This window comes from Macrobrachium rosenbergii, chromosome 12 (genome assembly GCF_040412425.1).
Source record: "Macrobrachium rosenbergii isolate ZJJX-2024 chromosome 12, ASM4041242v1, whole genome shotgun sequence".
Lineage (NCBI taxonomy): Eukaryota > Metazoa > Arthropoda > Malacostraca > Decapoda > Palaemonidae > Macrobrachium > Macrobrachium rosenbergii.
In genome coordinates, this window is record NC_089752.1 from 115,293,924 (window position 1) to 115,319,641 (window position 25,718).

General features: G+C 36.9%; 1 protein-coding gene across 10 annotated transcripts in view; it reads right to left on the minus strand.

Moving 5' to 3' along the window:
- Positions 1-3,938, minus strand: part of Ranbp16 (Ran-binding protein 16) — a 106,121-nt gene extending 102,183 nt beyond the window's left edge. For all 10 annotated transcript variants that reach the window (XM_067112849.1, XM_067112850.1, XM_067112842.1 and 7 more), the window contains exons 1-2: positions 3,875-3,938; positions 3,439-3,636 (exon numbers count right to left, since the gene is read on the minus strand). The gene's annotated coding sequence lies outside the window, so the exon portion shown is untranslated. The remainder of the gene's footprint in view (positions 1-3,438; positions 3,637-3,874) is intronic.
- Between the last annotated feature and the right edge of the window lie 21,780 nt (positions 3,939-25,718).

A 25,718-nucleotide genomic window follows, 5' to 3' on the forward strand; every position in this document is an offset into this window, starting at 1 on the left:
GAACATGAAATAAGAGAAAATGTGTTTTTAATGGTAAACAAAAGGAAAATGTAACTTATCCTGCAGGTTTGGTTTTTGTCATTCAGTGAAAGAAGCGCACATTGTGATGTCATCTTTTTTTTTATCTATGTTTGGTATCTTATTAATGCTCTAATATACTTCAAAAATTTGGAATGTAATTTCATTAGTTACCATTTTAATGTTTGAAAGCTAAAAAAAATAAATCAAACAGATCGTTACTTGGACCTTCTCATGAGAATGTGAAGTTTAAAAAAAGAATACAAAAGTTGATGAAATTTTGCAGCTGAAACGAAGTTAAACACTTAATAATTATAATTCTAAGAAGATCTCTGATTTTTTTCAGTGGATGTAAGTGCCACTGGGCAATGACTAGGCCTATTCTCTTGACAGAGCCAATAAATGTTGTAGACCTATCGCTCTATCTGTATTTTTTTGCATATCTTTCTACAATAACTTCTGTTACGAAGAAATATCTCTTCGTTTCCTTGATAATCTAGGTCAATATCTTCCGCAATATTACTTTAAATAATAACCTACAATGCAACTATTTGAGACAGTTAATTTCTTAATTGATTCCACAGAGAAATTATCACAATAATTTTCACTGACAATATAAAATGAACACAAGCAAGCTCGCATAAAAAAGAAAACTCGTTCATTGCAGATGCCTGGTAGGATTAGCATCCTGAAGGAACAATAGTACTTAAGGCGGTCCATTCACTATTATACATGTATGTTCGTAGTGGGTTAGGCCTAGTTCACTTTTATGTTTTTAGGGCAATCTAGGTCAGGTTGGAATGTCTGCTATACCTAGGGCTAAATTATGTTGCATGGGGAGTTCCAGGTCCGTTGGGTTAGGTTTTGGAAAGGGATCTAGTTTATAACACAACTGCTGAAGTCATACACTTGTTTTTGGTTCCCCTTCCCCAACCCCCATGGGAACTCCACTACTGGATATAGGACTACGTCACAAAACCTATAGCCTAAGGTCTGGAGAAATATTAAAATGAAAGGCTTACTGCAATAATTATGATCAAATGGGCAGAAAACACTACCATAAGTGGCCAATACAGACCCCCCAAAATTCATTGTTTTTGTATTTGACAATGTAAAAAGGTAGAATAGGAATACTATTACTAAATCCAGTCTCAACCTATAAGTTAACCTACCATCTGCCTTAGTTTAGCCTAGACTATAGGTTATGTTAACACCATTACAATTTGAAAACGAACGACTTAGGGTGTACTAGGCCTAGGCTAAAGTAACCCCTTCTTAAAGGCTCCTACCATACAAGATATTAAGCGATGACACGTAGGCTTTGGCTATCTGAAGCGTAGGTCTAACCTACTGGGCAAGGTGGCAGGAGTGTACATTTTCCGAGGAAAAACCACGACAGCTCGAGCGAAAGTCGTCCATACCTGTTATGACATGTCTTTTTTTGGAAGATAGACCTAAAATGACAACTCCGTGATCCCAAAGTATTTAGAAATAGGTAGTCGACAGGTAGTCGCAGTCACTGAGGTATGAACTTGAACGACTATTCTTCTAGGAGATTCGAGAAAGCACGAGGAAATCGTCAACACCATCATATTTTACCCCAATGCCCCCCAAAGGTCCCAATGCTCATCAATTGCGACTCTCGTTAAGGATTTGGTACACAGCTTATACTGTCTATAGGTAGTTCCTGTGTACAGTTTCAAAAGATGGGCTGTCAAATTAGATAATGGAAAGCACATCCATATTACTGTAATAAGTTTGTAAGTGACTATAATGCAAGTCATGGTACTATTGTCCTAGGTATCGCAATTATTATGTCTCTTGGCATAATCGTTTACATTTATTTTGGTCACAAAATAAAACCAGCTTTTACTCTTTGAAGTAAAGATAGAGAAAAGAAAGTATCCTGCTGTCTAGGTAAAAAAAAAAAATATTCACATAACTAAATGGTTAACACAAAACGATGTTATACAGTTACGGTCAACTGTAAACACCATAACCTGACTACCCAAATGCCCGTCATTTGCGAGCAGTAGAATTTTTGTACATGTTAGTGAGGACAATCATACTCTCAACCGGGCAGTGGCAAAAAGGGCAGCTAAATCTAATAAGGCAGTGGAAAGAGATATCATTGAGTCTAGTTCTATAGAAGGAAATTATTGCCATAACGTGGATAACAGCCTAGACATGTATAAACTTTTTCCTGTAATTTAAAAAAGTTTGTAAAATATTTAGGTTTTAGGGAAAGTAGTAGTTTATAAGAAAGTGTAAAGATAGTGTTAAAAAGGATTATCATATTTGTAAATATAGTACCTGATCCTGGCACTAATGAGTTTGTCATTCCTCCCCTTTGACACCCGTCAATTGTGGATTGTTGCAATATACAGTAGTCTCCTGGAGTAGATGACCTACTCCGCACCACCTACAAAAAGCGATGATTTGTAAGCTCAAGAAAAAAAACGATTTAGTTATGTAAATTATTCTGAAAAGAGAACTCCAATACTGTTTGGAAAAATATTGCTGAAATTGCCCTATCACTGAGATATGACAATGATTTGTACGCTCAAGAAAATAAATTTTATAACTGTGCAAATGATTCTGACAAGAAAACTACAATATTACTTGGGAAAATATTACTGAAATTTCCAAATCACTTAGCTTTTATAACGATTTGTATTCCCAAGAATAAATTATATAAATATGCAAAATATTCTGAAATGAAAACTGGAATATTATTGCATGCATCGCCTTTTAACCAATGTTGCAGTGGGTTGTTCCTTTCACCTTCCCCAGACAATTTCATAGACAACAATATTTCTTGCTGTTTCAAATACCAACTGTTGGAGGGGCAAGGAAACCCGTGGAACATTCCAGTGTATAATTACACGTCTTATTAGTACAGAGGTGTGACTGCAACATTGGCGCCAATCGCGCTGACCTCTTGACAACAGACGTAACATACATTCATTCATCCTACACCAACATATGCAATTTACATGCAAGAAATCATTCAAATTACCTTTTATTCGCACTCAAGTGCTTCCATGTCTTTTATTTTAACGTCTGTGTGTTTGATTTACTTAGACTTTGACACAAGGTTACCTTTCGTGTGCTTGTATTGCTGTATTATCGATATAAATCGTCATTTTTATGATCTGTGTAAGGTGTGAGGGTTCTTTGTATATTATTATTATTATTCAGAAGATAAACCCTGTTCATAAGGAACAAGCCCAGGGGCCCTTGCCTTGAAACTCAGGCTTCCAGGCAAATACAGAAAGAGGTCAGTTATTAAAAAAAAAAGATAAATCAACAATCAATAAATAAAAATGTAAATATATATATAAGCATTCGGAAGAAACAGTTGCATCCTTATCACAGTAACCTTACGATATCGAAAACATTGGTTTCAGCCACATCTACCTAAAACCGAAGTTGGTAAGTGAACAGGTGGGATGAAATTGTCATAGGCCGACGTACAAGAATGCAGTCTCTCTTCTCTGCTACTCAATGCAGCATAGGCCTATGGGCAAGAATGCATTCCCCTTCCCTGTGAACGGATGCGACTTCTGCCTACGTACAAGAAAGTATTCTTCTTCTGTTGCTAGATGCAGCATTGGCCTACATTTATAAAAGGAAAAAGTTGAGGCTTATTACGGTGCTTTCAGACATTGATCTCTCTCTCATTAAAAAGATTAATTCAACGATATATGTATCATGCTAAACTATAAATGTATGGGTAGAATTGTAATATATATATATATATATATATATATATATATATATATATATATATATATATATATATATATATATATATATATATATGTCAAAATCGAAAGAAAAAAAGTCAATTCACCAGACGACGGATATACCGGAGGGAGAGATCGCACGGACGTCCACAACCTATGCCATCTCCAAAGCAACTGATCTGAGTGACATGAACTGACATCTAAGTTTGGTGTTTGAGGAAATGAAGAAGAAGAAATCTCAGTGGCTATACGATTCCTGTTTCTATATCAAATTTCAATAGGTAATTGCAACTTCTTAAATAAAATACTGAGTATTAACGATTATGTTTCAAGCTGAATTTAACATAAAAAGTTTTTATACGGGCAGACTAATCGAATAAATATGGCTGATGAGTGGATTTTATATTTTTAAATGTGCTTGCTTATACGTTGTGGTTCCAATACTTTATCTTTGAAAGTGCTTAGCACTTGCAACTTTTGGGACAAATTTTAATGGGATCAACACCACACACGTCAGTCAGTGTTGCCAAACCCGCGGTTTACCCGCCCAATTGGGCTACTTTTGAACTGCTTGCCGCGGCCTATGAAATGATGCCGCTACTTACCTAAAATTGGGCTACTTTGGTGACACAAAACCGGGGCATCACTAAATCCGTTTTATAGGCCTTGACAAATGTAATATTTCATATTTATTGTAACGGAAAGACGTATATTGAATCTACCTCTATTTTGGATTTTAATAAATACGTATTCAAGCATAATAATGAAATATTAGTTATTTTTCATTTTACCAGTTGGTTGATCAGACTGCCGCCGTCTAGACACTAAACAGGAATTCAGGCGTTAAGGGTAATTCATTTCGAAATGAGTCACTGGTCAGATTCATTTTTCCCATTCAGTGAGAAGGTTGACTGCGTTAAGATGCCAAAAAAAATTGCAATTTTAGTGTTTATAAGAAACATTATAATCCTAAATGGGAGAGTGAGGAACTCTTGAAATATTGGGTTAAAAGTGTTCCTGGAGATGCAACAAAACCACGATGTCGTTTTTGCAATGCTGTCATAAGATCTCACCATTCAGATTTAATGAAACATGCTAATACTGGGACCCATAACTCATATATCGGCAAACCAAGCGAACTGACATCAACCAAAAAGCTACGGATTTGAAACTTTCCGTGTCATTGCTTGCCATACCTCAGTAAATTCTGTTGATCACATTGGGGAGGTAATAAACGAATGTGGGAAAAGCTGTAATTGCAATGAAAATACACTATCCAGTCGCTGTTTCATGTCGGATAAAAAAAATTGGGCTACTTTCCTGACGTCAGTCAGTCTCGCCTCTTAACCGTGTAAATGAGATGCATGAGGATTCCAGCAGCTTGCTGTGTTTTGTCAGTCTCTAAGAATTATCTGCAGTGTGTAGGCTTCTAGAATACAATATGCCACCATTTTTGTCAGTTTTACACACTAAAGGCAGTGTCAGGGTTGTTTAACCAAGTGCTTATCACCGCAGGTGGTTTCTGGACCGAAATTCCGAATCGTCACACTTTGGGGGAAGTGTTTCAGGAGGACATAAATAAAAAAAATATTCTTCGCTTTTATGTTAAAATAGCTGTTACTTGTAGCAAATCCTTTCGGTGTCAACAAGTCATCCTTTTAGCATGTTATTGTGGAGCGTAAGTGCAATTGCGACTTCGGTTTTGAAATCGCAACATCATATAAAGCAAAAGGCTTAGGAAGGAGTAAGTGGGTGCGGAGGTTAGGTTGCGTCAACAAGCCTCGTCTTTTTAACATGTTACAATGAAAACATTTTGGACGGCTCAACCAGACCCTAGGAAAGTACTTCTGTCACTCTGATCGAAATGAAAGATATTTGTGTATTTTTTAATGTTTGTTTTCATCGAAGCAAATGTCTCATAGATTGGCAATAGCAAGAGAATGAAAATCGGTAGCCTAGGCCTATACCATCAAAGTATTGATTTGGTTAAGTATTATATTTAAACCTTCTCTAAGTACAACTTTTTTTCGAATATATATAAAAGTAATTGCTCAATGGTGAAAGTTATGGAGCCATCACAAGGGAAAAGCAAGCCTTTTAAAAATGGCGACAGTAAAGAATCTTAAACCAGCTTGTATTTTTATGGGTCATTGTCCCCAATAAGTCAAAATTCCTTTATGGCATTCCAAATTTAACAATAATTCTTTCTCAGTATCGTTCCATAGAACAGAAAGGAATGGTTACTTGCTTAATGCTTCATTTGTTAAATGAAATAGCAATTTACAGGCTTCTTGCTGGGGGCGTGAAGGAGGGGGCCGGGTATCGGTTCCATGTCAACAGAAAATGAGGATTCGCTTATCTGTTACGTATATTAGCCCAAAAAAAAGTTTTTCTCAACTTTATCACTATTTTATGACATAGAATCATTTGCGAAGTTTTTTTAAAATATTTCTGCATATTTCTGTATACAAGTACTTTTCTTTTTTACATAGTTTATTATTTATTTTCCACTTGAAATACTTGTTACCATATAGTTGGAGATAAATGTACACTGTGCAACAGTTAACTTCGACATCCGGTACTATTTTTGGTGAATAAAAACCAAATCAAATTGACAGTGATATTAATGTTATCCCACTCTGATGAAATACACACCTGCGTTACATAATGATTATAAAGCCTCTTCTTCCTTACGGTAATTAATGTTTTTTTCTCTTTCCATGCTTAGGTAAATCCAAAAACGTACTTATTCATCATCCACAATCCATGCCTGAACTATTTCCAATTCTCTCTCTCTCTCTGTCTCTCTCTCTCTCTCTCTCTCTCTCTCTCTCTCTCTCTCTCTCTCTCTCTCTCTTCATTGTTCCTCATAGATTCATCACTATTGTTTCTTTTATCAAAGAGATAGTTTTGTTAACCTACGTTATTATTTTATTTATTTGCTCAAAATTTCACAAGTGTTTTAAACCCATATATTCGGTTTGGAATGTGATGGTAATAAGTGTGATTCATCTTGTCTTTGTGAAGTATGTAAGGACTGGTCTGATGAGCAAACGAATACTTTTGTGTAGTGTCAGGAAATGGCTGAGGTTTTTAGACTGTGTAGACATTTAGGTCTGGACATATGCCTGCTCTATCTTTTCCTTCTTCTTCTTCTTCTTCTTCTTCTTCTTCTTCTTCTTCTTCTTCTTCTTCTTCAGGTGTTGCTTCCCTCGCTCCTTCAGCTCCGTCTTCTAGTCCTTCCTAGGTTCTGTGAGGCAATTGACTGAATATATTAGGGTAAGGATCACAGGTTCCTCCATAAGGATCGACCTTGTCCACTCCCTTGAGAGAGAGAGAGAATTGAATCCTGATATTTTACTGTTTTTTTTTTTTTATCATCTCTGAAACCTCTTGCTAGTGAAGGTTGTCAATGCAACTCAGTGGAGGTTTAACTGAAATTTTTGCCCTTTAGACATCAAAATTTTGTGTGAGAATTGTAGTAGAACTCTTAGGCCATCCGCAAAAGGAACACGTTTAGTGCAAAGTGACTGGCTATTAAAAAGCAATAGAAAACGGGGATTAGCTTTTTTTTTTCTTAGGTTAAGTTTAATAGTCCATAAAGAAACAATATCACATTTTTTGTCAACATTATCACTGTTTTTTTTTCTACATATTAATCATTTGTAAAGTTTTCTGAGAAAGAACTATACATATTTCTGTTTACAGACTGCTCTTTTTACATAATTTATTTTCGTTTGAACGATATACATTGGTGGGTACAGTGCAGATAGTCCAACAACTAAATAACATTTTTATTTGTTCACGGTTGTTAACACTAGTTTTGGTGAATAAAAAAAATCACAGTTATTTGATATTAAACAAATACCTATCATAGTTATCATAGAGTATAAACTTGAAAGTTACATATATACTATAGTTAATGTACCATTTTACACCTTATTATAGTTAATGCTTATGTTTTTTCCATGCATAGAGAGCCTCCAAAACTAGGAAAGAGGCAAAAAGGCTTAGCAGAGTATGGTCTAAATATTGCCTATTAAAGAGAGATGTCTATTCTCATATAATATTAAAGAATAAGGGTAAATTTTATGAAATGGACCGTGAAGCCTACTTTCACTAGTAACACCTTTCATAAAAAGGCAAGACACTGCCCTAGGCCTATACCAAATTGTCTATCGCATGGAAATATTTATTGTTATTCTAACAATGAAATGAATGATTAGGCCTAGATTCTCCACACGAATAATGTAGGTCACCAAATTGAAGAAGAGACGCTATCTTTACCTTAACACGTTCACAAACTCCTCATATAGGCGAGAGAAAGAGAATTTGCAGAAGAGACAAATTTCACTTGGTTATCCTACCATATTCTTAGCAGCCTAACCTCGACCCAGACTGTTTTTTTTTTCTTATCGGCCTAACTATAGCCTCATCCACTGACGTCAGCTATAATGATACCTCATGACATTATCAGGATGCTTTTTTAAGTTCAACTACAAAGAAGATTGAGATGAATGTCACTCTTCCTTAACCAAGAAGGTAGCGATAGGTCTACTTCTTAAGGTCCAAACTTCTTTTCTTTTCCTTTTAACTCTAATTTTTTTTTGTGGCGGGGGGTGGAAAAAGACCTTAAGATGAGAAGAATTATGATTCCCTCGTGTATGCAGTTCTAAATGAAAAAGAATAAACGAGAAAACAAAACTTTGCCTTTCGAAAAGAAAGACAACTACATTAAGAGATTTACAGTAAACTATACTATTATCCTCATCAGTACTATAATCATATCAATATTGACATTTCATTATTATTAGTGTTCTTGTATGTGTATTTTTTTATATATACTGTGGACTCCTTTTTGTGGGCCCTGGTTCAAATACAACTTTTGCACCATTGTCCATATTAAATCTGGCACGGGAAAAACTTTTTAATAGTTAATCCAGAGTTGGTGGGGGTTGCGGGGGTGGGGGGAGATTCTTTACAGATATGGCCTACTTGGCTCCTCAGGCATGGACAAAAAAAAAAAAAAGTATTTCTTGTGCTGATGAAGAAAATGGGGAAACGTGGTTCCTTTGACGATCATTTGACTTAAAATGTTTATCATTTGACGCTCTGACAAAGAAATTATTCACCAGAATGCTTATTCGTACTCTGGCTGTTCGCGATAAAGGAGGTATGCGAATCAGTTGTCGTGCCTCAATCAATCAGCCAAAGTGGTTTTAGTTTTCTGTAAAAGGAAACTATTATGCCGGCTTTGTCTGTCCGTCCGCACTTTTTCTGTCCGCCCTCAGGTCTTAAAAACTACTGAGGCTAGAGGGCTGCAAATCGGTATGTTGATCATCCACCCTCCAATCATCAAACATACCAAATTGCAGCCCTCTAGCCTTAGTAATTTTTATTTTATTTAAGGTTGAAGTTAGCTATAATCGTGCTTCTGGGAGCGATATAGGATAGACCACCACCGGGCTGTGGTTAAAGTTTCATGGGCCGCGGCTCATAAAGCATTACACCGAGACCACCGAAAGACATCTATTTTCGGTGGCCTTAATTATACGCTGTAGCGGCCGCACAGAAAACTCGATTGCGCCGAAGACACTTCGGCTTATTTTTTTACTTTAGTAATGACGTTTCTACGAGGAAACATTTTTCGATTTTATTCTCTGGAATGGAGATAAATCTTTTATTATTACGCATCTTTATTCTCCCAAGTAAGTTCGCACTCGCTACCACATTCTCTCTCTCTCTCTCTCTCTCTCTCTCTCTCTCTCTCTCTCTCTCTCTCTTATGCACATTGCTAATAATACAGGTGACCTCTTGAATGACACATCCCCTGTCTATCATTAATGTTTAAAGTTTTCCCAACTACGACAAAACACGTGTTCAACGAAGATATTTCGTGAACATCCCAAGCGTTTCTATACTGGCCTGTTATTCTCAGCGAATATTTTCGCTTTTATCTGTACTTTGTTCTTCAAAGACAGTAAATCATCAAGAAATGGAGATAGTTGCAGATCTGGAAGACCTTATTTTTACAAAAAGTACCCCAGCAATCAGATTTCAGACGCAGATTCCTTCCCTATTGTTCTTCAAACACAGTAAATCCTGAAGAAATGGAGATAATTGCAGATCTGGGAGACCTTATTTTTACAAAAAGTACCCCAGCAATCAGATTTCAGACGCAGATTCCTTCCCTATTATTGCTTTTTATAATTTCCTAACATATTGAAGGTTGTTTGATTCCACAGACTGGCTTGGCATCAACAGCTGCTACTTGATGAAGATGTGTGAGCGCATGCGTCCTAGCAACTAGGTCCGTAGGTCTAGGGACACTGAACGGAAAGACGAATATTGGTCCTGATACTGACATCATCTAGCGTCTTTTTATTGGTGACTTCTATTTTTTATCTTCATATTATCTTCTTCTACATTAAGAACAAAGCAAGTTTGGCTTTCTTTTGTGTTTGGTAGGATTCTTATACGATTCTCATCAGTAGAATGAATTGAAAAGGAAGCCTAAACACTGACGGATATCAATTTACAGTTGAGAGAGAGAGAGAGAGAGAGAGAGAGAGAGAGAGAGAGAGAGAGATTAATGCAACAACGGTTACGAGTTTTCTTTTCTCCTTTTCAAAAACCGGTTTCAAAATAGTTTCCTTTGTATAATTACTGATACTGATATGCAAATTGCCACGTATACGAGGCTTTATACTTTGAGCAAATTATGTTTGCAAGATTATATAAATTCCATTTTAACCTTTTGCAATTTAAGCGGTTTTGCTCGTGAGGTAAAAATTAGGCTGGATATTTCAATGACAGAGTTCTGCGCGCTAAAAATGCATATAAATTATAAAAGACAAAGAGGGTGATTTGCAATAGGTATACTGTACGTACAAGCCACAAAAGATTGGTATAAAAAGCTTCTTTTTTTCTAGAAGAAAACTGGTGTTGTTATATATATATATATATATATATATATATATATATATATATATATATATATATATATATATATATATATATATATATATATATATTTGAACGTTGCAACTATATATTTCAAGCACTTCCTTCTGTGCCCTTGTCCACTGGTAAAATATGAACAGATGAAATATATGGTTGCAACGTTCAAATAGTGTTTTATGAGCCTTTATATATTCACATTATACTGTGGTATTACAGTAAAAGACATTCGTATATATATATATATATATATATATATATATATATATATATATATATATATATATATATATATTCCTAGACCGATACAAAGAAACGGAACTCAAAGAAGAATCACTGGTCTGTAAGTTAGAAATGCCCATTTTCTTATACTAAGAAAGTATATAATTGTCTAACACAGCAAAAATAAAGCAATTAATCAACTTGAATTCTATATCTGAAGATTTCGTGGAAGTTGGGGGCAGAAGTTTTAATGAACCAGCTCCAGTTATCTTAAATACCTCTCCATGAAAGTCATACGCAAAGAACGCAAAACTTGAATGATCAAATGACCTGTCTCTGACGATCCCCGAGGGAGGGTAGTGCCGTCAGTGCTCCTCACGAGGTGCACTGTAGGCATTACTAAAGGTTCTTTGCAGCGTCCCTTCCTTAGGCCGCTAGCTGCAACCCCTTTCAATCATTTTACTGAACCTCCTTTCATATTATATTCCTTCCATCTTGCTATCCACCCTCTCCTAACAGTTGATTCATAGTGCAACTGCTTTGAGGTTTTCCTCCTGTTACACCTTTCAACCTACCTACTCTCAGTTTCCTTTCCAGCGCTGAATGACTTCGTAGGTCCCAGTGCTTATCCTTTGGCCTAAACCCTATATTCCTGTCACTGACGACATAGTTCCTCATTGGACGGGTTGGTACCGTTCTTGAATAGCACTCCGCTGGGTCCGCGTTCGATTCTCCGACCGGCCAATGATGAATTAGAGGAATTTATTTCTGGTGATAGAAATTCATTTCTCGTCAAAATGTGGTTCGGATTCCACAGTAAGCTGTAGGTCCCGTTGCTAGGTAACCAATTGGTTCTCAGCCACGTAAAATAGATCTAATCCTTCGGGCCAGTCCTAGGAGAGCTGTTAATCAGCTCGGTGGTCTGGTTAAGCTAAGGTATACTTAACTAAATTTATCTCTGACGATGTCTAAAGCCTCCATTTTTCCTACATAATCACGGCACAGGAACTTAAACTGGAGAGTCGAGGAGCCGCGAAATCGAAGTCTGAAATAACCTCCTCTAATATATCTTCGGGAAAATGAGGACAGGGTCAGTTATTTAGTCGTTTCTTCGAAGACTGTTAGGACAAGCGGAGAAGAAAAGTCAAACTATAGGCGACCCATCACGGCGGATTTAGAGGAACGTAAACCCGTCTCCCTGTGTTTAGAAGTTGTGGTACAAACATCCGTAAACTAGAATTCAGACGTGGTTTTTTTTTTCCGTCCATTCTTCCTTTATTTTTGTTACTTAACGTAGTTAAGTAACGTAGTTTCTACGGCGCAATCGAGTTTTGTGTACAGAGTATAACGCTGTATGAAACACTCGGCCACGGCCTGGTGGTGGCATGTGTTGTTGGCACCTATAGCGCTGCCAGACGCACGATCATGACTAATTTTAACCTTAAATAAAATCAAAGCACTGAGACAAGAGGGCTGCAATTTGGTATGTTTGATGATTGGAGGGTGGATGATCGACATACCGATTTGCAGCCCTCTAGCCTCAGCAGTTTTTAAGATATGAGGGCGGACAGAAAAAGCGCGGACGGTTGGACAAAGCCATCTCAATAGTTTTCTTTTACAGAAAACTAAAACTACACCTCGGTATTTCATATACTATTTCGATAAAAAGAATTCTGCATTTTGTCAGTATCTATCAAAACAGGAACTCGATTAGATCAGTTGCGGCGTCTTACTTGCAAGTATGAATTTTATTTCATGTTCGTCTTTATATTTAGGTATTTCGAATTCTCGAGGCTTTCGCAGTCATCCTCATTAATTTGGGACTCATTCAATAACCTCATTTATACAACATTGCTAACATTTAACGTTAGTCGTTTTCTGAAACATTTGGTACCTGAGAATTAAATCTTTTAACATCCAATTCGAACCTTGGCAATCAGATGACCTAACAGCGTCCTGGTAAGTTGACTGATATCATTTCAACTTCATGGGGCAAAAAAGTAGGAAAATTCAGTGCCAATGCGAAGACCTCCCAATTGGGGTTTCTCCGTATACCAGTTTTTATTAGTTTTCTGTACAAAAAGTTAAGTATACCTTAGTTTAACCAGACCACTGAGCTGATTAACAGCTCTCCTAAGGCTGGACCGAAGGATTAGACTTATTTTACGTGGCTAAGTTTAAGTATACCTTAGTTTAACCAGACCACTGAGCTGATTAACAGCTCTCCTAGGGCTAGCCCGAAGGATTAGACTTATTTTACGTTGCTAAGAACCAATCGGTTACCTAGCAAAGGGACCTACTGCTTATTGTGGAATCCGAACCACATTATAGCGAGAAATGAATGTCTATCACCAGAAATAAATTCCTCTAATTCTTCATTGGCAGGCTGGAGAATCGGACGCGGGCCCAGCAGAGCGCTAACCGAGAACTATACCGACCTGCCCAACGAAGAACTATTTTACAAGAAAACTATTATGGGGATGGCTATTTGTCTGTCCGTCCGCACTTTTTCTGTCCGCTCTCAGATCTTCAAAACTACTGAGGCTAGAGGGCTGCAAATTGGTATGTTAATCATCCACCCTCCAATCATCAAACATACCAAATTGCAGCCATCTAGCCTGGGTAGTTTTTATTTTATTTAAGGTTAAAGTAAGCCATAATCGTGCTTCTGGTAACGCTATAAAACAGGCCACTACTGGCCCATGGTTAAAGTTTCATGGGCAGTGGCTCATTCAGCATTATGCGCTGTACAGAAAACTCGCCTGCACCGAAGAATCTTCGGCGCATTTTTTACTTGTTTTTATTTGTATTGCTTAGTCGTCTTTCCACAGAATCTCAGTCAGCGGGCCTCTCGACAGGCAACTCCGGTAGGCTTGGAGAAAAAGCATCTGATGTAGGCCTATACGGGATATTCCCTTTGTAAATGGTAAAGCATATTTAAGCAATTCAAGCTGCCCAATTCATTAGGCTTTATATAAGCTCAGATATTTTCTGAAAACATCTTCACTTACATGCTGGAACATTATAAACGTTAACTCCTTTAAAATGACAATAATAATTACATTAATTTATTATTAGGATCGTTCATTTCCAAACGCATCTTAATAGTAAGTTATAATCTACAGGTTGCTGACCCGCATTCAGTCTGCACATCTTAATGGCGTCCCAGCAAGAACCCCATCATCGTATCTGTGTTCTAGTTTCTCAGCAGAACCTTGAGAGAAGAAGAATCACCTCACAGTCCTTTTAAGGAACTGGTCATCGTCAGCTCTGCTATGCAGTCAGTGTAGTTCATTAAGGTAGCAAGACGATTCTCTCCGGCCGATCAAGTCTCGCCATTTGTTTGCTCATTCTTTCGTCGCTTTCAAAAACTATCGCCCTTGGGAACTCCACCTGACGAAAAGCAAACAAACACCGTAACGACCACTTATTTATGCAGCAATTAGATTCGCGAATTCATTTGCATACTCGTTCTCCCGCGTGATATTCTCAGACGTATCTCGATTCGTTTCAAAATATGTGATCACGGCCGTTTTCTGTTTGTGCAGAGGGGGCCCCATTTTGGGCATTGGTCTGGAATGAGGTTTGGTGTGGCTAAGATCTTTTTCTTAGTGTTCTGACAGCGGGAGAATAATCTTAGAATTAGTAATCATTCCTGTCATGTTTCCTGGAGGATGAATTCTGCGGCAGATTGAATTCCAAACGTCTAGACCTAGACCTATGCTATATGTTTTTCGTCGGTATCGTTTTATGGAGAAATTTTATAACATTAGTTATATTCTCCTCCGATGGTTACTGTTGCTGTAATACCAATTTGTTGTAGTAAATCTGTTAATCACTCAGTCTGTTTTATATTATTTCATGTCAAATATCCTTTGGTGACAACACGCATTATCTAACTGATCCTATCTTAAAAGAATGTCGTCTTGAATCTTTTCTCCTGATTTTGGCAAGTTATGTTTTACATAATGCTGAGCTTTCTTGAGTTAGTTTATATCTGAGTATTACTGGGAAAAAAATTATCAGTAATTTTAGAAACTAGGAATGATATTCACCAAAAAGTTGCCTGTCCAATTAAAATTCTGATTCCTTTCTCGTAGACATTCACGTCTTCGTGGAGCAGTTACAAATCCTAAAGGCCGCAACTAACGTTCAGCTATACCTGCGCAGTTATGCCTGCGCAGTCAGCCCGTGCAGGCAAAACTGAACCCACTAACGTCAGGTATAACTGAACGTTAGTGGGTTCAATTTTGCCTACACAGGCATAACTGCGCATGTATAACTCAGAGTTAGTGGGGGCCTTTACACAGAATTTTTCGTAACTCTTTGTTTTGCCTTACTGAAATTCCACGCTTCGGTCAGACATTTGGACCGAGTCCTGAGACTAGTTGCATCTTAACACCGTTGTGAATTAACTCTTTGTTTTGTTGCTGGATCTTCGTTGCTGCCAGAGTATTTAAGCGTCATTTGTCAGTCGGTGAAAGAGCGGACGGAGTTCCCCTAAATCTAACACTTTTCTTTGGTCTAATGTTATCTACGCGTCACCTACTCCGAGGTGCTAGTACTAAACATGGCGGAAGCTCCTTGGGACGCCGTGTTTAGTACTATAGCCCCTTGGGGATCAAAGTATTATATACACCTATTTCTACATTGTGTGGTTGCCAATTATATGAATAAACTATATCTTCGTCTGCTTTTCATTAGTTTACGAGGACCTCAAATTGCTTACCAGGAGAAGCCCAGAACGGGGAACAGGTTTGGTAAAGTCTTTATGAACACAAAACAAGTAGCCGGTTATATGAAATACTTCAAACGCACACACACACACACACACACACACACACACACACACATAAGGTCTAAAATAATTGAAGGAACGATGTCAATTGACATAAAAAAGTTTGCGTATACTGGTGATCTCTCGCCACAGCCTAAAAATTAAATATTACACCTCTATGTCTAACAAACTGTCGGTCAAACGCATTTACTCTGATGCTTATAGAGAGGGTACCAGAGGAAGCACGTTTTCATTTTAAGTTTGAAATCTAATGGACAAGAATCAAAATAATTCAGGTGTACACTACTTTAGGCTGACCACAATGTGATGCAAGGCATTTACTTTACGAATGAGAATTTACTGTCAAGCAAAGTATTTATTGTAAAGTAAAGTACCAAATAAAGCCAGCAGCATTTAGGGAAAGAATGTCCGGTCTGTTCTGGCCCAGCTTATCATTGCGTAATTGTTATGCGTACCCTTTCCGGCAAGTCTTAATCAAATACTGTTGGCAAAGATTTTCTAGCGTACCCGTCCAGACATAAAACCATTGAAATAAATATCATTAAAGCAACTTTCTTCCCAAAATAGGACTTATACAGGGACAAAGTTTTGATTTGGCGCCTGAGAGAAAAGAATTAATGGGACTACTTTGGCCTATTATCTACGCGCCACCTACTCCGAGGTGCTATATAGTACTAAGCATCGTATGCCAAAGGTAAAGTAGACGGCCGCACGAAGATATCGTTTTTTAATATAATTTGTCCACCACACAATATAGAAATGGGTGTATATAAGACTTTGATCAGCGAGGGGTTAGTACTAGCACATCGGCGTAGGTGACGAATAGATAACAAGCCAAAGTAGCACCGATAATTGAACTGTGAGTGACTGAAAAGTCATTGGAACCTCCACTTGGAATTGTTTTCGTAGATTCGGGAATGGCTTATTGCAGGTTTTTTTTTTTTTTTATAGGTGGTATCCCTTCTTTCTGTATTTCCCTTTACTTCCTCCTGCTTCTTCCTAATGAACACCATATTCTTTGGAAGCCTGAATTTTAAGCCAGTGGCTCCTGTGGTGGGCTCGTTCCCTATGAACAGGTTTCATCTACTGAATAATAATATATAATAATAATAATAATAATAATAATAATAATAATAATAATAATCTCGGGAAAGATACGAATGCAATAATACCAGGCGCCAAGTGTTCCCACAAAAGCTTACTCAGAGCTACCTTTTGATGCCAAAAACTACATGTCAGCTTGCAATGACTTGTCAGTCATACTTCATAGTGCAACGTTGCACTTCACGAGATCTGCAGAAAGAATTTTATATTGCTCTCAGCAATTTATGATGATAATAATTTAGATTGTGATGTGATTATATTCACGTTCAATGAATGTTTAGAGATTGGTCACATCTAGATTTATGAAAACGACTTTCTCGTCATATGGAGAAAGTTTCATTAAATTAGCGTTTTCTCAGTCACACATCTATGTAAAAAACAGTCTTAGCATTGAGAATATCTTAATCTTAGTTGGTGTTTTTCTAAATCTGTATTACTGGGCGGTTTTCACCTCAGTCATCTTTATTTTAGCTTATAAAATATCACAAAGAGTCGCCATCGTCGTTTTTGATGTCATGCTTACGTAACCGAACTAATAACAATACTCTTCAGAATCAGAACTCGACGAAGAAAGTTGAATCACTTCACATCATCATCATCGTGTACTTTTCAAGTTACTGATGCTGTTTTTGTTGTGTGTGAGAAAGAGAGAGAGACAGAGAGAGAGCGTAAAACAAAGGTTGTCGGTATGGGGCCGCAGCATCTGCGAGACAAGACGACATATCGTTTCGGGATCCTCATCCCTATTTTTATCCTGCGCAGTCAGTGTTGCCAACACGGAGGCTCGAATTATTGTAGTAGCAGCTCGTGCTGAGCTTCATCACGCATGCGTGAGTGCGTGAGCTTTTGAGACATTTGTGGAAGTTTTTCGCATGATTTGGGGAAAGTGTTCTGTTCTCTCTCTCTCTCTCTCTCTCTCTCTCTCAGGAAGGAATTATATGTAAACCACATACTCATGTGCTCACTGTGCGTATCACAATGGTACTTGGTGATTAAAACTGCGTTATATAAGAACTAAGAGATCCCTTTTTCCAACATGGCCGTTTCTTATCTTGTTTCCAATAGCAGACGAACTTGATTTTCAATGACTGATGTCTGCAGTCACTGAATTTGACTTGCAAATACGCGACATGTTCTTTGACAGTAGAAACTTTTCTTGCTACATTAATTTATTATTATTATTATTATTATTATTATTATTATTATTATTATTATTATTATTATCTATAAAAAAAACTCATAATAGCACGAGTCACTAAAATGGTGAAGAAATCCACAGTGGTGTAAATGTAAATATACATTGGAAATATATATAAGTATATTTTATATATATATTTTTCCAATATATATTTACAGTTACACCACTGTGGATTTCTTCACCATTATTATTATTATTATTATTATTATTATTATTATTATTTCATAGTGCAATGACCGATAGAACAGGCAACCCAGACCTGAGGCAAACAAGCAAAAAGCCTGAAAAAACAAAAGAATAGCGCCTGGGGAAGAAAGTAAAAGTAGGACCAAATTGGCTTATTGCGTTATATGACGTCATTTGGCATGACAGAATCGTTTGCCTTTGATTCAGTCCTCCCCAGAAAAAAAAAGATGGGACGAACAAACGGAAATATATAAGCAGAGTGAAGCTTGAGTCATTGGGAAAAAATCTTACTGCAGTCAAATGCATTCCGGCGAGTCGGTGTCAAATTCAAAATTAGCCATGTCAGCTGTGGACTCTTTCCAAGACCAGTTTAAAAAGTAACAGAGGAACCAAATTGTTGTAAAATACTGTGCATGTCCCCCACTTTACAGAAATGTATATATATATATATATATATATATATATATATATATATATATATATATATATATATATAGAAATCATCAACACACAATCACGTGTGGAACAGAAATAAATTTCTGACTCACGTCGGGATCGAACCCAGGTCTCTCAGGTGGAAAGCAAGGGCGTTATCCACTGGGCCACACAAGTCTAAAAGAAGTTGGAACCTGAGAGCAACTGCACCCAAGGAATTACCTGGGCAAGCTAACTGCTTGCATACCAGCGAGTTTTCCCCAACTTCCCGACTCAGCAATGACCCAATAGACAACATTTCATTCGAATTATCCCTTCTGAGTGAATAAGATAGAAATCATCAACACACAATCACGTGTGGAACAGAAATAAATTTCTGACTCACGTCGGGATCGAACCCAGGTCTCTCAGGTGGAAAGCAAGGGCGTTATCCACTGGGCCACACAAGTCTAAAAGAAGCTGGAACCTGAGAGCAACTGCACCCAAGGAATTACCTGGGCAAGCTAACTGCTTGCATATATATATATATATATATATATATATATATATATATATATATATATATATATATATATATATATTACTAAAGGACCTCATTCAAACTGGATGGTATCTAATGGAGTATTTATTCAGAAAAAGTTACAAGCTTTCTTGGACAAACAGTCCACATTATCAAGTATCCGTACGGACGGGACAAGAAAATCATGTAGCTAAGACACTTTTTCGAATGACCACCGTAATAGTCTGTGGGAGCGTGAAGAATTTCAAGTTAGTGGCGCCTGTGGTGGGCTTGTTCCACACGAATAGGGTTCATTTTCTGAATAATAATAATAATAATAATAATAATAATAATAATAATAATAATAATAATAATAATAATAATAATAATAATAAGTAAGTGGTTTCCAGTTAAGTTGTTACTGGGTTGGTCAGCTAAAATGACCGTTCTTCAACAACACTGACACAAAGAAAGCAAATCATTCAGCATACATGGAGAACTGTACGCACACTCTCCTTACGCGCTTTTAAACGGAAACCACAGGAAGGGCCTGTCAGTTAAGTCAGATTTTTTTTCAGAACAGATTCCAACAGACAGCCCGAGTAAAGATATATCTGCAGATTAGGAATAAAACAAGGGAAAAATGCGCCGAAGTTTCTTCGGCGCAATCGAGTTTTCTGTGCAGCGCATAATCACGGCCACTGAAAACAGATCTATCTTTCGGTGGTCCCGGTATAATGCCGTATAGGCTGCGGCCCATGAAACTTTAACCACTGCCCGGTGGTGGGCTATCTTATATCGTTGCCAGAAGCACGATTATGGCTAACTTTATCCTTAAATAAAATGAAAACTACTGAAGCTAGGGGGGCTGCAATTTGGTATGTTTGACGACTGGACGGTGGATGATCAACATACCAATTTGTAGCCGTCTAGCCTCAGTAGTTTTTAAGACCTGAGGGCGATCAGAAAAAGTGCGGACGGGTAGACAAATCGCCAAAGCCCCGGTTTTTTTGCCCTTCCCCTAGGTTAGGTTAGGTTGGCTTGAGTTAAGTTAACTTGCACTAGAGCTGCCATTGTGTTCTGGGTCTGGAAAACATAATGAGAATATTTTCAAGAAAATTCTATGGTTAGTTTTTAAGATAATAGCGTCCCGCTTTTTTCAGGGAAAGCTCCCGGTACCCGGTTATACCTGCCACAGTTAATAAAATGTCAACCCACCTGACGGCAACAGCGATCGATCCTTTCCTCCCAGATTCCTTTAGTAATTTCTTGTACAGTGATTCTGTGCCGTGTATCACTCTGAACAAGGCTACGCAGGAAATACTGAGCCAGTTTTCAATCTAATTTATCAGTTTGTTAATTTCTCTGTTTTTCTAATGACTTATCTCTTCTCTCTGTATTTTCCTTTACCTTCTGTTACTTCTTTCGAATGAACACCTAAATATTCTTTGGAAGACTTCAATTTCAAGTCAGTAATGGTCCCCTTTTGTGGGGTTGTTCTATATGGATAGGGTTCGTCTTCTGTATAATAATAATAATAATAATAATAATAATAATAATAATAATAATAATAATAATAATAATAATATGAAATACAACAACAATAATAATAATAATAATAATAATAATAATAATAATAATAATAATAATAATAATATGAAATGCAATAAAACCTGGAGCCAAGTGTTCCATATGAATAGGTTTCATCTACTGGATAATAATAATAATAATAATAATAATAATAATAATAATAATAATAATAATAATAATAATAATAATAATAATAATGACAGTCATAGGAGAGAGGAAATCATTAAATCTTTTCGAATTCACGACCCTCTATAAAATCCAGAGGTAACCCTTCAATTTAAATTGGGTTCCTGCTCCAATTTTCTACAAACTAGCTTTTGCTTATATTTTCCTTTCGATGAGAAATCATTCTATATATGACAGGGACAAGTACGAGTCTCCCCCAGTCACCTGGTTGCATAAAGACCTTTATAAAAGTGAAATTAAGTCCCTGGTATTCTGTGTATGTTTTCTGTATGTTATTTGTGGCTCCCTTACCGATATCTAGTCTGTAGCAGCTAAAACACACACACACACACACACACACATATATATATATATATATATATATATATATATATATATATATATATATATATATATATATATATATTTTAAAGTTAAAAGTGATGGAAAACATCTGCATTACATCCAAAGTTCAAACAAAAATAGGTTTTAAAGTAATTTTTTTTCAATGTAAGGTTGAGAACTTAATAATATCTATTTTTAATAAGATATAAGGATTTAGAAATAGATATTAATATCAGTATTCCAATGCTTTCTTTGTTTGAGCTTTGTATATAATGCAAATGTTTTTCAATAGTGAAAAAATGTTGATATATATATATATATATATATATATATATATATATATATATATATATATATATATATATATATCTCCACACACACCGTAGTGTGGTGCTTTAAGTTTTAAATACAAACTCTCTATGTTTTTAAATGCACGTTTATCTAAATTTACGTGGCGTTTCAAATTTTTTTTTCACCCAATACACATGCTTCTCGCTCTCTCGCTATATATATATATATACATATAGCTTTGAAAACGCTATAAACAAATTAATCTGGGTTACATAATTGTGTTCGAAAGGTGATCTATAATAACACTTTACGCGAGATGCGTCTGTCTATTCCGGACTCTTTAACAGAACACCACTCTTATTATTATTATTATTACTATTATTATTATTATTATTTCAGTAGGTGAAACCTATTCACAAGCACGCCAAAGGGTCCACTGACTCGAAATTCAAGCTTCCAGAGAACGTTGGTTTCAACCTCCCACCGCAGACACAACACTGCAGCAGTAACTGATCATGATAAACAACCAGTGATTTTTCATCGCCTGAGGGGAGACGCGAACCCGCGATATCTGAGTGGCATGCCACGACACTAACCACTGTATCAGAGGACCAGCGGCCAAAATTATAGCGGAGAATATGGATGAAATTTCGATCAAAGAATATTTCTCCCAAAATGTAAAATATATATATATATATATATATATATATATATATATATATATATATATATATATGTATGGATATTAATCGCGTCAATAATAATCACGAGAATGATTTCTATACAGGCTGTAATTTCTTTTTTTTTTTTTTTGTTATTTTGTTATTGCAAAATGCAGACGAAGTCAGTATCAATTTCACTAGCTGAGTTTTTATTTAAACATTTAAAATTTATTAATTTGGGCCCTAGAATACATAATTTTTTTTTTCAGGCCGATAAAGAGTATAGAGAAGATTAACAAATTATCATCATTTTAGTTTTCTGTAAAAAAAAAAAACTATTGTTCCGGCTTTGTCCGTCCACACTTTTCCTGTCCGCCCTCAGATCTTAAAAACTACTGAGGCTAGAGGGCTGCAACTTGTTATATTGATCATCCACCCTCCAATCATCAAATATACCAAATTGCAGCCCTCTAGCCCCAGTAATTTTTTAAAAAATTTTATTTAAGGTTAAAGTTGGCCATAATCGTGCATCTGGCAACGATATAGGATAGGCCACCACCGGGCCCTGGTTAAAGTTCCATGGGCCGTACAGAAAACTCAATTGTGCCGGAGAAACTTTGGCGCATTTTTTATTGTTTTTCTCGTCCGCATGAATGGCATTTGGCAATCCCAAATGTCTTACAAGACTGACGTACAGAATGTTCTCTTTTGACCGTCACGTTTCAGAGACACAAAATACGTGATTAACAAGTAATAATTGTTCTGAAAAACATTGCTACTTCATTTGTGAGTGTCCCATTCACTGAGACAAGTACGTCCATCTTGTCTGGATCGTTATGAAGCTTGTACTGCATTTAGATTGGCGGGAAATATGTTCTAAAGAAACGGAGATGCGGAGAGAGAAAAAAAAGTATATCTTAGCTTAACCAGGCCACTGAGCTGATTAACAGCTCTCCTAGGGCTGGCCCGAAGGATTTTAGACTTATTTTTACGTGGCTAAGAACCAATTGGTTACCTAGCAACGGAACCTACAACTTATTGTGGAATCCGAACCACATTCTAGCGAGAAATGAATTTCTATCACCAGAAACAAAATCCTCTTGTTCTTCACTGGCCGGTCGGAGATTCGAACTCGCGACCAATAGAGTGGTAGCTGAGAACGGAACCCGCTCACCCAGCGAGGAACTAAACGTTTGGAAGTCCTCAGAACGATGAAGCATCAAATACTGAAGAAATGTCTGTTTTGCAGAATAGAAAAGAATGTAGAATTTAGGCCAAAAGCCAAGCACTAGGACCTATGAGGTCATCCAGCGCTGAAAAGGAAATAAAGAGTAGAAAGGTTTGAGAGGTGTAACGGGAGGAAAACCTCGCCGTTGCGCTAGAAATCAATTGTTAGGAGTGTGGAAAGTAAGATGGGAGAAAGAGAATATGAAAGGAGGTACAGTAAAAGGAAAGAAAGGGGTTACAGCTAGAGGCCTCAGGAAGGCACGCTGCAAAGAACCTTAAGTATTGCCTACAGTGCACCGCATGAGGTGCACTGGCGGCACTATCCCTCCTACGGGGGGGTTTAAGAACATAAAGCTATCTTTTATCTGCTGATTGGGGCATCTGGAACGCCGAAGATTTACCGGGAACAGAACAGTAAACAGCCGTCGTAACATCTTATAAATTTATTTGGCCAAATTTTCGAGACCATGTCTCATCATCAGGGCTGTAAAATACAAAGAATAAGAATTATTAATCGACTCGGTTAAAAAACTTACAAACGCCTAAAACATGGAACTTTTAAACTAAAATAAACACTAACTAAAAGACTTAGTATTTAAAAAACGTAGATAATATATATATATATATATATATATATATATATATATATATATATATATATATATAGAATATCAGAACGTTTAGTACCTAACCCTATGGGAGCTAAGAACTGAATGACATTCACAGTTCTCAGGACGACGACGTCGACTATTTTTTCAACAGACATTTTTCTCTTTTTTTTGTGAATCGTATAAAAGTATCTAGAGTCAATTTATAAGCGAGGTCTTAGTGGCTCCTGGCATTATGATACTAGGCCTATTTGCCTATATTTCGGATTCGCTTTAATCTTCTGAAACTTGGAAATGTAGCTGGCTTAAACAAAATTCTTTAAAATAATATACTGAAGAGTTATGGTACAACATAAGAGCCACGACTCTAAACGTCAAAAGGATTTCCTAAAAAAAAAAAAAGCTTGTCATAATCGGAAACGACAATTGGGCGTTTCACCTTTCCTGTCATGTTTCGTACTGTTAAAACACGTTCCCTTCGCATAGTTGTTTTTCCCTCTTAAAAAATAAATGACTCAACCTCAAGACTTAACTATACGTGGCACAGTCTGAGTTACATCAGATGACGAATAGATTCTTGGCGGTAGCCCGCCACTTTCGAAGATGAGGTTTGCGGGAAAGGGGTTCTTTTGTTCTAGGGTAATCCTCTGGCTCTATGTTAGGAATCAGCTGGCTAATTTCTCCAAAAAATACGTCTCTTTTTCCTCTCGATAAGAAATTCTGATCTTTGTACTGAACTTCGGGAATCTTTATACTAAATTTCATATTCAAATAAGTACTGCGGTATCAGTCTTACCATCAATAATTCGGTTATTGTTTGTAGTCAAGTGTGGCTCTAAATTTTGCCTGGTCTCGCAAATTACTGGTCTAATTTGTCCGAGAATTCAAATATTTGGGTAAATTCTAATAAGGTAATATTAATTACTTGAAGCTTCTTTAGTTTCACTTGCGCTATATTTTCAGAGCGACATAAAGTTTCAACAGGGAACCGCGCCTGTTAATAATATTGTCAAGAGAACCTTTACATAACTATCTGGAAAGGCTCGGCTCGGAGCCAAATTCTAGTGTTGAATTCAGCACGAAAGCAGATCGACCAGTTTTCCAATAAGCATGATCACTTTCCTCAACAAAAATCAAGTCAATTTTTTGTTTTTGTTTCCGTGAACAGTTATAGCGTGCGTCTACAGTAAAACATGGCATAGACTCATGTCGGCAACTCAGCGCGCAGACATCACAAATGGGTCTAGTAGCACAAGTCAACGAATTAATGGTAGTTTTAACGGTTATCCAGCAATTCGCCACTTCAAGTCGCTGACTTGTTTACAACCTGTTTGCCATATGTATGCGATAAACAATATCAAGTATTGCCTACTAACTTCTTCATGCTTCGCGCGAGAGATCAGCTCTCCGCACGACAGCCAGTGGTGTATAAGGTTACTGGAGAAAGAAGGACTGACCAGTACAGTTCTCCTAGACACTTCTTGTCATTATCCAGGACGTCAGTTACCTTAATAAGTAGAGGACGTTTTACTCAGTGGAGTCCCTAAAGGTAAAATTCGAGAGGTAAAAGTGCAACGGGATTATTTAGTAATAAGACACAGGTTGTCCTTCATGAATTACACTTCCCGCTCATAAAACGACTTATGAAACTGAACCGAAAT